This window comes from Rutidosis leptorrhynchoides, chromosome 3 (assembly GCF_046630445.1).
Source record: "Rutidosis leptorrhynchoides isolate AG116_Rl617_1_P2 chromosome 3, CSIRO_AGI_Rlap_v1, whole genome shotgun sequence".
In the NCBI taxonomy this organism is placed as follows: Eukaryota; Viridiplantae; Streptophyta; class Magnoliopsida; order Asterales; family Asteraceae; genus Rutidosis; species Rutidosis leptorrhynchoides.
In genome coordinates, this window is record NC_092335.1 from 186,477,452 (window position 1) to 186,489,744 (window position 12,293).

Sequence of the window (12,293 nt, forward strand, 5' to 3'; positions counted from 1 at the left end):
TTCAATATTAATATCAATAATTATACTAGGTATATAACATATAGATATAAAAAATTGATAAACATTATTATTAATATCGTCATAATTAGTATTATTATTATTATTAATATTATTATTATTATCATTCTCACTAATATTAATATTATTATTATGACTTAGTACTTTTATTATTATTATTATTACTCTTATTATTATTATGATCATTAAAATAATATTATTATTATTATTATTATTATTATTATTATTAATTATACCTCTATTAATTACGAATATACAAATATAAGAAATATAATGAGGTACATATAAAACGCGTGAAATCTGTTGCAGTCCCTATCCCCCTTTAATTTTTTTTATTCGATTCTGTCCTTCTGGTAATATCCTGTCGAGTCATCACCACAACAATACAACTACTCTCAAATCTTATTGCTGTTTATCAATTATTCGTTGGTATGTTATAGGATGTAGACTGCCAATCAAAAGAGTTAACATAAATATAAAACTTTACAGCTTCTTCTTCCTTCTCGTTTCTTAACCATTTTTCAAATAACTCGATTTTGAATTCTTTTTAAAAATGTGTTAAAGCAATCTTGTTTGGAATTCTTCATTCAAACTCTCTGTAAAACCTCAAGTTCCAATTCCTACTAACAAGTTCTAATTTCGGAGTAAAAGGTCTGATTTTAAAAAGTCAACTTTTATGTTTATGGTGAAATTCTAGTTCGTTTCTGTGTTTCTGTTTCAATTGAGGATGGATAAAGATTCTAAGTGTAATTTGAAACTTATTTTGTGTTGAAATCTTTGGCTAAAACTTTATGGAATTCGAAATCAAAATTTTTTTTTTCTAATACCTTCGACGAACAGCAACTTTTGTTTTTTTTATTATTTATATTTTTTTTTTCAATTCAATTAACCACATGTAATGGCTTTTATGATGGATATCAAGTCCTAGGATCGATTTTGTAAATGTTTTTGAATTTAAAATTTGTGTGAGTTGATCCTGTCTTGATGAAGAAGAAGAGAGAAATCAGATAGGTAGACGGAGTTAAAATAAATTGGGTTCAAACTATAACAGATAATCAGAGTCAGACTAGCGGTTAAGTATGGTTGCGTGAAACGAGAGGTCGGGGGTTCGAGCCCGGTCCAGGGCATTTATTTTTGGGAAAAGTTTTTATGAGGGTATACACTCTTAATTTTTTTTTCTATTATTATTATTATTGTTAGTATTAGTAGTAATATTATTAAGTATTATGAAAATCATAATAAATATTATTATTACCATTAGAATTATTGTTATTGTTGTTATTATTAATATTATTACTAATATAAGAATTAGGATAGAAACTTTTCATTGTTATTTTTAAAATTATAAATACAAATATGAATCTTATTAATGTTATTACCAATATTATCATTTATATTATTAATATGAATTCTCATTATTGCGTTGTTACTACCAAATGTTATTAATATTATTATTACTATAATAATTATTATTAGTATTATTATTAATATCATTATTATAATCAAATACAACTTTTTATTATTATTATTGACATTATTTTATCAAATAAATATTAGTTATATAAAAATATATTTAATAACATAACTAAATTAATATATATTCAATAAATACTAACTATCTAAAGTATATAAAATAAATATAGTTAATTAATTTATTAATAAAACTCATGATTAAAATAAAAATCTAATCTCTAATATATATATATATATATATATATATATATATATATATATATATATATATATATATATATATATATATATATATATATATATATATATATATATATATATATATATATATATATGAATGATATAGGTTCGTGAATCCGAGGCCAACCCTGCATTATTCAATATAGCCATATATATTTTTACAACAAAATACAGTATGGTGAGTTTCATTTGCTCCCTTTTTAAATGCTTTTGCAATATATATTTTTGGGACTGAGAATACATGTGCTGCTTTTATAATTGTTTTACAAAATAGACACAAGTAATTGAAACTACATTATATGGTTGAATGGATCGAAGCTGAATATGCCCCTTTTAAACTTGGTAGCCTAAGAATTAGGGAACAGACCCCCTAATTAACGCGAATCCTAAAGATAGATCTATCGGGCCCAACAAGCCCCATTCTGGAATTTGGAATGCTTTAGTACTTCGAAATTATCATGTCCAATGGGTGTCCCGGAATGATGGGGGTATTCTATATGCATCTTGTTAATGTCGGTTACCAGGTGTTCAATCCATATGAATGATTTTTATGAATGATGTTTATGAGAAATGAAAATATGAAATCTTGTGATCTATTAAAATTATGAAAATGATTATTTATGATAAACTAATGAACTCACCAACCTTTTGGTTGACACTTGAAAGCATGTTTATTCTCAAGTATGAAAGAAATCTTCCGCTGTGCATTTGCTCATATTAGAGATATTACTTGGAGTCATTCATGATATATTTCAAAAGACGTTGCATTCGAGTCGTCGAGTTCATCAAGATTATTATTAAGTCAATTATAGTTGGATAAATTATGAAATGGTATGCATGCCGTCAACTTTCGATGTAATGAAAGTTTGTCTTTTAAAAACGAATGCAATGTTTGTAAAATGTATCATATAGTGGTCAAGTACCTCGCGATGTAACCAAATGTAATGTATTCGTCCAGATGGATTAGGATGGGTCGTTAGAGTTAGTATCAGAGCGGTGGTCTTAGCGAACCAGGTCTTGCATTATTGTGTCTAACTGATAGTTGTTTAGATGCATTAGTGAGTCTGGACTTCGACCGTGTCTGCATGTCAAAAGTTTTGCTTATCATTTCTAGTCGGAAATCATCTACTTATCATCCGTAAAAAATTACCTGCTTATCATTCTTAGTCTAGACATGTCTTACTACTTCTATTGCATAGACAGTGTATAGATAAATTCATATCTTAGTGTATCTGTTATTGTTACCTTTGCCTGATAGCTTCCGTAGATTCCTCCGTAACTTATGGGATTTTAGTATTATATATGCATATGTAAATTATGTATTGCAGGGTACTAATCTACATCCTATAAACTAATTCTTATTGAAAATCCTTCATCTGATCGTACGAAATAGAACTCGTCATTAGTTCAAATTCTCCGGAACCCGACAGCCATTCCGACATGAATGTCCACCTAAGATCCGAAAGCAGTGTGACCGGAATGGATCAACCAATTAGCCATCATCCATTCTGGATGAATTGGGTATGAGTTCGTAGTCGACTTAATCAATAGAGACGCGAAGAAGGCGATCCCTTCCACCAACCGAATTCACCTTTTGGTGAAGAACCTGAAGCACTTACCGGCGAACCTATCTGAAACACCATTTTCAGCCTCATTTCTAGAGTAGCTCGACACAATTATATTCTATCCATAATTCTATACCTTATTCATCCGCTCGTTCCGACCGACAATCATCCCGGAATAATGGAAGAAGTCAACGAGCTTCCCGCTCGAGTAATCAATTTGGAGAATATGGTGAAAAGGTTACAAACACCAGCAGCAGCACCAGCAGCATAACCAGTACCACCATCATCAACGCCAACAGTACCATTACCACCACCAACAACAACCGCATCACAAACCTCAACTTCACAATCTGTCACACGAACATCAACGTCATACGCACCATAGATACCAAGGAGTACCAAAAACAATGAACGATGAAGTATTAATTCATAACTTCATTGAAGAAATATTCTGCGAAGAATATGTGGTTTTTAAAAGTTTTAGAGATTATTTATTCTAGCTCAAACCGAAAATTAAATGAGTTTAATATCATATTGACTCATTAAATCCATAATTACATCTGAAGAAAATATATATGTATATATGTTTTTATAAAGATTGTAATTAAAAATTCTTTTGTACAAACTGTTAATGGTGAAAATATTTTAACGGGTAGGTAATACCCGAGAAATATTGAAATTTCACATTAATAAGTTACACTGTACATTCTTCGAATATGATTCAACAGTCAATTACTATTCTACTTACATCCACAGATATACGTATCCATTCACCGCAGAATAACCATTTCCATTCAATTTCATATTTGGATTTTGATCTATCAGAATCCAGCAAGTGGTATAATGAAGAAAACATTTGAAAAAATAAAATTTATTAGAAACAAACAAATTAACTATGAGAAATTTTGTTAAGAACCCACGCTAACTGTTCCTAGCTAACTGATTACATTTAATTATCGCAATTTTTAATTCTCGCAATTTTATTTATCGTCATTTAATTTCTGTTATTTATTTTACGCACTTTAAATATCGGGACACGTATACAAGGTTTTGACATATCATATCGACGCATCTATATATATTACTTGGAATAACCATAGACACTCTATATGCAGTAATGCTGGAGTTATCTATACAGGGTTGAGGTTGATTCTATAATAATATATATACTTTGAGTTGTGATCGAGTCTGAGACATGTACACGGGTCACGATACGTATTAATTAATTCGAATATTATAAACTATATATGAATTATTGAATTAGTAACTGTGGACTGCTAACTGTAGACTACCAACATTGGATAATTAAAATGAATTAAAATATTGATTATAACATATGAAACTAAACAATTCTTCAAGTTTGCCACTTGATTTCATCTTAAACCTCATTTGTATCTTGACGATTACAATCTGTGTTCAAACCTTTCATGATTTTTGAAAACACCTCAATCGAGAGGATGAACCAACCGCACTTCATCTACGGAAGAAAAGATCTATGCATATAGTCATACACTTGAAAAATCTCGGAAACTGAGTAAATGTTTAACATGTAGCTGTGCTAATTCCTTTAGCGTTATTATTACCAAAAATAACTTTGCAACTCCCGTTCGAGATAGCCAATTTTGTCACAGCTCCAGCAAGTCAACTTTGACTTTTCAGTCAGACTAGCCTTATTATAACCTTGATATATATGTTGTCTTTTCACCTTCGTTACCGGGGAACCGTTTATATTCCGCCACATTAGCAGTAAACTTACCAGCAACTTCATAAATCTTTGACTTTCTGAGAAATCATTATATTCATTGAAACCCTGTCATATACTCATCCACACCTTATACTGAGAATTGCTATACTAATTACTGAGAATTAGCAATCAATATTTTGAAATCTCGCAGCATGTCTACATCAACAGTTATATGTATACATAGAACCTTTATCTCTTGGAATTACGATCTTTAATTCTGAAATTCTGAAGAGCACCCAGTCTACGAATCAATACTTCAAATTTTGAAAAATCTGATGAAGCAGTAAAAACTGAAGACTGCCTTAACAGTCAAAAGTTTGATGATAAAGAATAGAGTGATGAAAAAGCTCAAAAATTTTGATACTGGAAAACGGATTGAGCAAACCATGAAGGAGACTCTGAACAGATCACAAGGACTAAACTTGTACATAAAGAATCCTTATGATTCTGATTCCGATGAAACCTTCAACGAATATCTTGCTCCGTACTCATGTTAAAATCTTGCGGAAAATCTTTCTTCAGCAACCATTGAACTTAGAAATTCCAAAATATCATCATAAATATCTTCGATATTTCTGAAGATATTTTCATAAATATTCTCGCCCGACATTAATTATCTCTCCGCGCTATCTGTGATATATCATAAAAGGAAACTATTTTAGTTTCTAAATTCTGAAAAATTCGAATTTAAATTATGAATGATTTTGAAGTAGTATTGGGAACTGAAGCATGAGTTAGTATAATATAATAACACTTGATCAACATGCTTATATTACAGTAAGTCATACTGAGTTTCTAATAGGACGTGATGATTCACAGATCATAACGTCATCATGTGCCATGTTACACGAATCTTGTATTCTATTTAACCTCAAAAATATCAAGAAAATATTTTCTTGATGATTCGGTATTTTTCGAATATTCTGGTAATTTGACAAAATCAAAACATGCTACTACCTTTCCTTTCTACCTTGTATATTATGATAATTCGAAACTCCATACCTACGATTTCTGGACCATTACTTGAGAAAAGAAAACAAAAGCATGAAGCTCCGAAATAGAAAGGGGGTATAAATCGCAGCAAATAAAAGAAAGCATTAACTGTGAATGACAATGATTATGGAAGACGGAAGCAGGAACTCTGAAATATAAGAGAAAATATAAAACCCAACAATAACGCCGAAATTACAAACCATGGATATTAATACAAATAGCAATATAAAGACACGGTATAATTAAGAATAGTATCACCCTGATAATGCTAAAAACGAACATATATTTCATAGCATTATTCCGCAAGAAAGACAAGCTTTTAGTTGCAATTGTTCTATTTACAAGTGATATTCGTTTAAATAATAAAAGGTGAAGACAAAAGACAGATTCGACGAATTGAAGACGCAAACGACCAAAAAGCTCAAAAGAACAAAAGACAATCAAAAAGGTTCCAATTATTGATAAGAAACGTCTCGAAATTACAAGAGTACAAGATTCAAAACGCAAAGTACAAGATATTAAATTGTACGCAAGGACGTTCGAAAATCCGGAACCGGGACCAGAGTCAACTCTTAACGCTCGACGCAACGGACTAAAAATTACAAGTTAACTATGTATATAAATATAATATAATATATAATTAATTATATTAATTATATATATATTATATTTATAAATAAAAAACCGTCGGCAGAGAAAAACTCCAAGGACTGAGCTGTAAAAGTAACCTCCGCGACTCGCGGAGTTTGAAGAGGCTTTTGCCGCGAGTCGCGGAGCCCTAAATTTGAAAACTGCCTATAAAGCCAACCGAATTCTGATCAAAAACCATATCTTTTTCTTCTCTTATCATACGTAAAATTTATATATATATATATAATTTATATTTTAATTTTAATTTTAATTCTAATAATAAGGGTATGTTAGCGAATGTTGTAAGGGTGTAAGTCGAAATTCTGTCCGTGTAACGCTACGCTATTTTTAATCATTGTAAGTTATGTTAAACCTTTTTACATTAATGTCTCATAGCTAAGTTATTATTATGCTTATTTAAAACGAAGTAATCATGATGTTGGGCTAATTACTAAAATTGGGTAATTGGGCTTTGTACCATAATTGGGCTTTGTACCATAATTGGGGTTTGGACAAAAGAACGACACTTGTGGAAATTAGACTATGGGCTATTAATGGGCTTTATATTTGTTTAACTAAATGATAGTTTGTTAATGTTAATATAAAGATTTACAATTGGGCGTCCCTATAAATTACCATATACACTCGATCGGACACGATGGGCGGGGTATTTATATGTACGAATAATCGTTCATTTAACCGGACACGGGAATGGATTAATAGCCACTAGAATAATTAAAACAGGGGTGAAATTACATTCAAGGGTAATTGGTGTAATTGTTAACAAAGTAGTAAAACCTTGGTTTACACGCAGTCGATAACCTGGTGTATTCATTAAACAAAGTATTAAAACCTTGTTACAATTCGAATCCCCAATTAGTTGGAATATTTAACTTCGGGTATAATAATAATTTGACAAGGACACTTGCACTTTATATTTATGACTGATGGACTGTTATGGACAAAAACCAGACGGACATATTAAATAATCCAGGACAAAGGACAATTAACCCATGGGCATAAAACTAAAATCAACACGTCAAACATCATGATTACGGAAGTTTAAATAAGCATAATTCTTTTATTTCATATTTAATTTCCTTTATTTTATATTTAATTGCACTTCTAATTATCGCACTTTTATTTATTGTTATTTAATCGCACTTTTAATTATCGTACTTTTTAATTATCGCAATTTTATTTTATCGCATTTTTATTATTCGCAATTTCATTATCGTTATTTACTTTACGCTTTAATTTAAGTCTTGTATTTATTTTATATTTTACATTAGGTTTTAACTGTGACTAAAATCTTAAAATCGACAAACTGGTCATTAAACGGTAAAAACCCCACTTTATAATAATAATATTACTTATATATATATTTGTATTTTTAATAAAAGTAAACTAATATAGCGTTGAGCTTTGTTTAAAGATTTCCCTGTGGAACGAACCGGACTTACTAAAAACTACACTACTGTACGATTAGGTACACTGCCTATAAGTGTTGTAGCAAGGTTTAAGTATATCCATTCTATAAATAAATAAATATCTTGTGTAAAATTGTATCGTATTTAATAGTATTTCCTGCTAAAATTAATAACTATTTTATATACACCTCGCATAACATCAAGTATTTTTGGCGCCGCTGCCGGGGACACTCTTAAACGCCGGAAGCGCAACGCTAATATAAAAAAAAAAGATTTTTTAACTTTTATTAAAATTCGTTTTTGTAAAAATACGTTTTAATTATTCAAAAATATAAAAAGAAAAACAAAAATATATGTATTTTTAAGATTTTGTTAAATATTTAAGTTTTATAAGTTTCTTTATTTTTATTTTAGTTTATAAAAATATAAGTTTTATTTTAAAATCTTTTATTTATTTAAAAACAGAAAACAGAAAATAAAAAAAAATAAAGAAAAACGCGTAAAAATTCAAACCTGTCAGCTGAATTCTGGAACCCGCGACTCGCGGGGTTTGATGCAATAAATGCCGCGACTCGCGGAGCCTTTCTGACAGGCGACAAAAAACCCTAAACCAGCATTAATTACGGGTTTTAATTAATTATTATTATTATTTAAACCTAATTATTATTATTATTATTATTATTATTAGTTTTATTTTAAGATTTACTTTTTATTTAATTTGTTTTATTTAGTATTAAATAAGTTTAATTAAATTATAAAATTAGTAGTTTTATTAAATAAATAATATAAAAATAATATTTTTATAAAAATTGTACTTTTTACAACTTTTTGTATATTTTTATATTTTGTCCCTTTTTAATCGTTGTAGCATAACTTTTGTATTTTTAGCTCATATTTAATTTTAAACTTAGTTTTTGCTATAGTCATTTTTACTCCTAGATTTTTAGGCTTTGCCGTAGAATTCCTTAAGTGCTTTTTCTTTAGACTAAGATTTAGGTGCTTTAGAATTTTGCGACGCCTTTTTAAGTTTTAGTTTCTTTTTAAGTTATTTCTATTTGGGATTTAGTTTTTCCTGTAAGCTTTAATATTTTTAGACCTTTTACTATGTATCAATTATCATTCCAATTAGTAATTTCAATTTGCGATTATAATTTTAAGTTAGTTGTAGTAATAAGGTTAGGTTAGTTAAGTATTTTTAAGTTTTGATAAGTTTCTTTTATTTTTCCGTCACCTTTTATTTTTCAACCATTTTTCGTTTTTCGACGAACTCTTTTTCTCTCTTATTTCTCGCTATTCTAGTTTTTAGGACTTAGAATTTTTTTTCTACTTCTTATCTAAAATTTCTTAAAATTACGAAAATTTATTTTAAGTGGTTAAATTAATAGACATCAAAATTTTCTGGTTCGTAGTAATAGTTGGATTTGTACGTGGACCGGGTTATTGGAGCCAAACAGTCCTCAATTATATTGAGACCAAACGAATCCTGCCCCTCTGCTGCATCTTTTGGCTATTCGAAACGTGGGCAAAATCAGAAAAGTCTATTGATTGGATAACTTATTATAATTTTTCTTTCCTTTTTAAAAACTAATAGGATATTCAGTGAATGCACCGAGCAAGACGTTCATCACCTTTTGTACGTTCACCACCTGTAACTAGATCAAGACATTTAGCAAATATAACCGCCGTTGATTTTTCTTTAGAATCGTCATCCAGTCAACCAAGTACTTCAGTTCAAATTTCCGATAATCCATTTTTTGAACCCAACCTCACAATTGAGAATCCAGAGAATATTCAGGAACGGTTCGTAGATCCTGAACCACTAAACTTTCCTCCGGAACCACCAATCATTCAAACAGAGATTGTTGAGGAACGAACCATTAAATCAGAATCATCTAGTGATACCGATTCAACAAATTCAATTATGGAGAATCTGGAACCTTTAAGTATGGAAGACCGAATGAGAGCTAAACGCACTGGCCAAGGTCACGCAATTACTCATCCAGACATTAATGCGCCAGATTATGAAATCAAAGGACAAATTTTACACATGGTGACTAATCAATGCCAATTTAGTGGTGCGCCGAAGGAAGATCCAAATGAACATCTACGTACCTTTAATAGGATCTGCACACTATTTAAAATCCGAGAAGTGGAGGATGAACAGATATATCTCATGTTATTTTCCTGGACTTTAAAGGGAGAAGCCAAAGATTGGTTGAAATCGTTACCTGAAGGGGCGATCGATACATGGGACGTTTTAATTGACAAATTTCTTAAACAATTCTTTCCTGCATCTAAAGCCGTAAGACTTCAAGCAGAAATTGTTACGTTCACACAGAAGCCAAATGAAACTCTATATGAGGCGTGGACAAGATATGGAAAGTTATTAAGAGGATGTCCGCAACATGGTTTAGATACCTGTCAAATAGTACAAATATTCTACCAAGGATGCGACATCACTACAAGAAAAGACATAGATATAGCAGCTGGTGGTTCTATTATGAAGAAAACCGAAACTGATGCTTACAAAATTATTGATAACACTGCTTCCCACTCACATGAGTGGCACCAAGAAAAAGATATCATTAGATCATCTAAAGCAGCTAGAGCCGATTCTAGCCATGACTTAGATTCCATTTCCGCAAAGATAGATGCTGTGGAGAGACGAATGGAAAAGATGACTAAAGATATTCACTCAATACGAATTAGTTGTGAGCAGTGTGGAGGACCACATTTGACAAAAGATTGTCTCAGTATTGAATTAACAATGGAACAAAGAGAGAATATTTCATACATAAACCAAAGGCCTGGAAATAATTATCAGAATAATTATCAACCGCCAAGACCGATTTACAATCAAAACCAGAATTATAACCGAAATATTCCATACAACAACCAACAAGGTCCTAGCAATCAACAAGTATCCAATAATACTTACAATCAGCAAAGACCTAATTTTCAAAACAAACCACCACAACAAACCGATGATAAAAAGCCAAATTTAGAAGATATGATGACGAAGCTAGTTGAAACTCAAACGCAGTTTTTCACATCTCAAAAACAAACCAATGAACAAAATGCTCAAGCATTTAGAAATCAACAAGCTTCTATTCAAAATCTGGAACAAGAAGTAAGTAACCTAGCAAGATTAATAGGTGAAAGAAAACTGGGAAGTCTACCTAGTGATACAAACGCTAACCCCCGGAATGAAACAGCTAAAGCTATTACCACAAGAAGTGGTACAACACTTAAACCACCTGAAATACCTGTAACTTCTGATGAAACTATTCCTACTCCACAAGAACCACAACCTGATCAAGATAAGGAAAAAGAACCGGTAGTTGAAAAGGTTAATGAAGATAACACAGTTAAGGATAAACCTTATGTTAAACCATACCAACCACCACTTCCTTATCCGAGTAAAATGAAGAAAGAGAAACTTGAAGCCGAGCAATCCAAATTCTTGGATATGTTTAAACAGATAAATGTAAATCTTCCTTTCATTGATGTGATTTCAGGAATGCCAAGATATGCTAAATTCTTGAAAGATCTAATCTCAAATAGAAAGAAAATGGAAGAACTCTCGGCTGTTACTATGAATGCTAATTGTTCAGCAGTGCTGTTGAATAAGATACCAGAAAAACTATCTGATCCAGGAAGTTTCACAATTCCATGTTTTCTGGGTAGTCTTAGTTCAATAGAAGCATTGGCAGACTTAGGTGCTAGTATAAATCTAATGCCGTATTCACTATACGCTAAACTAGACCTTGGAGAATTGAAACCAACCAGAATAAGCATACAACTAGCCGATAGATCAATAAAATATCCTAGAGGGATAATGGAGAACATGCTAGTTAAAGTTGGTACTTTAGTATTTCCAGTAGATTTTGTTGTTTTGGACATGGAAGAAGATTCTCAAGTTCCTCTCATATTAGGAAGACCATTCTTAAACACGGCTAAAGCAATGATAGACGTGTTCGGTAAGAAACTGACCCTAAGTATAGAGGATGAGAGTGTTACCTTTTCAGTTGATAGAGCAATGCAACAGCCACAATCTGCAGATGATACATGTTATTATATTCAAACTATAGATGCACATGCAGAATTATTAGAAGAATTTCCAGAATTACAAGGAACAGGAGAATGTTCTTTAGGAGAAGGTAATGAACCAATTGATGAAGCTGAAATGTTAGCTACACT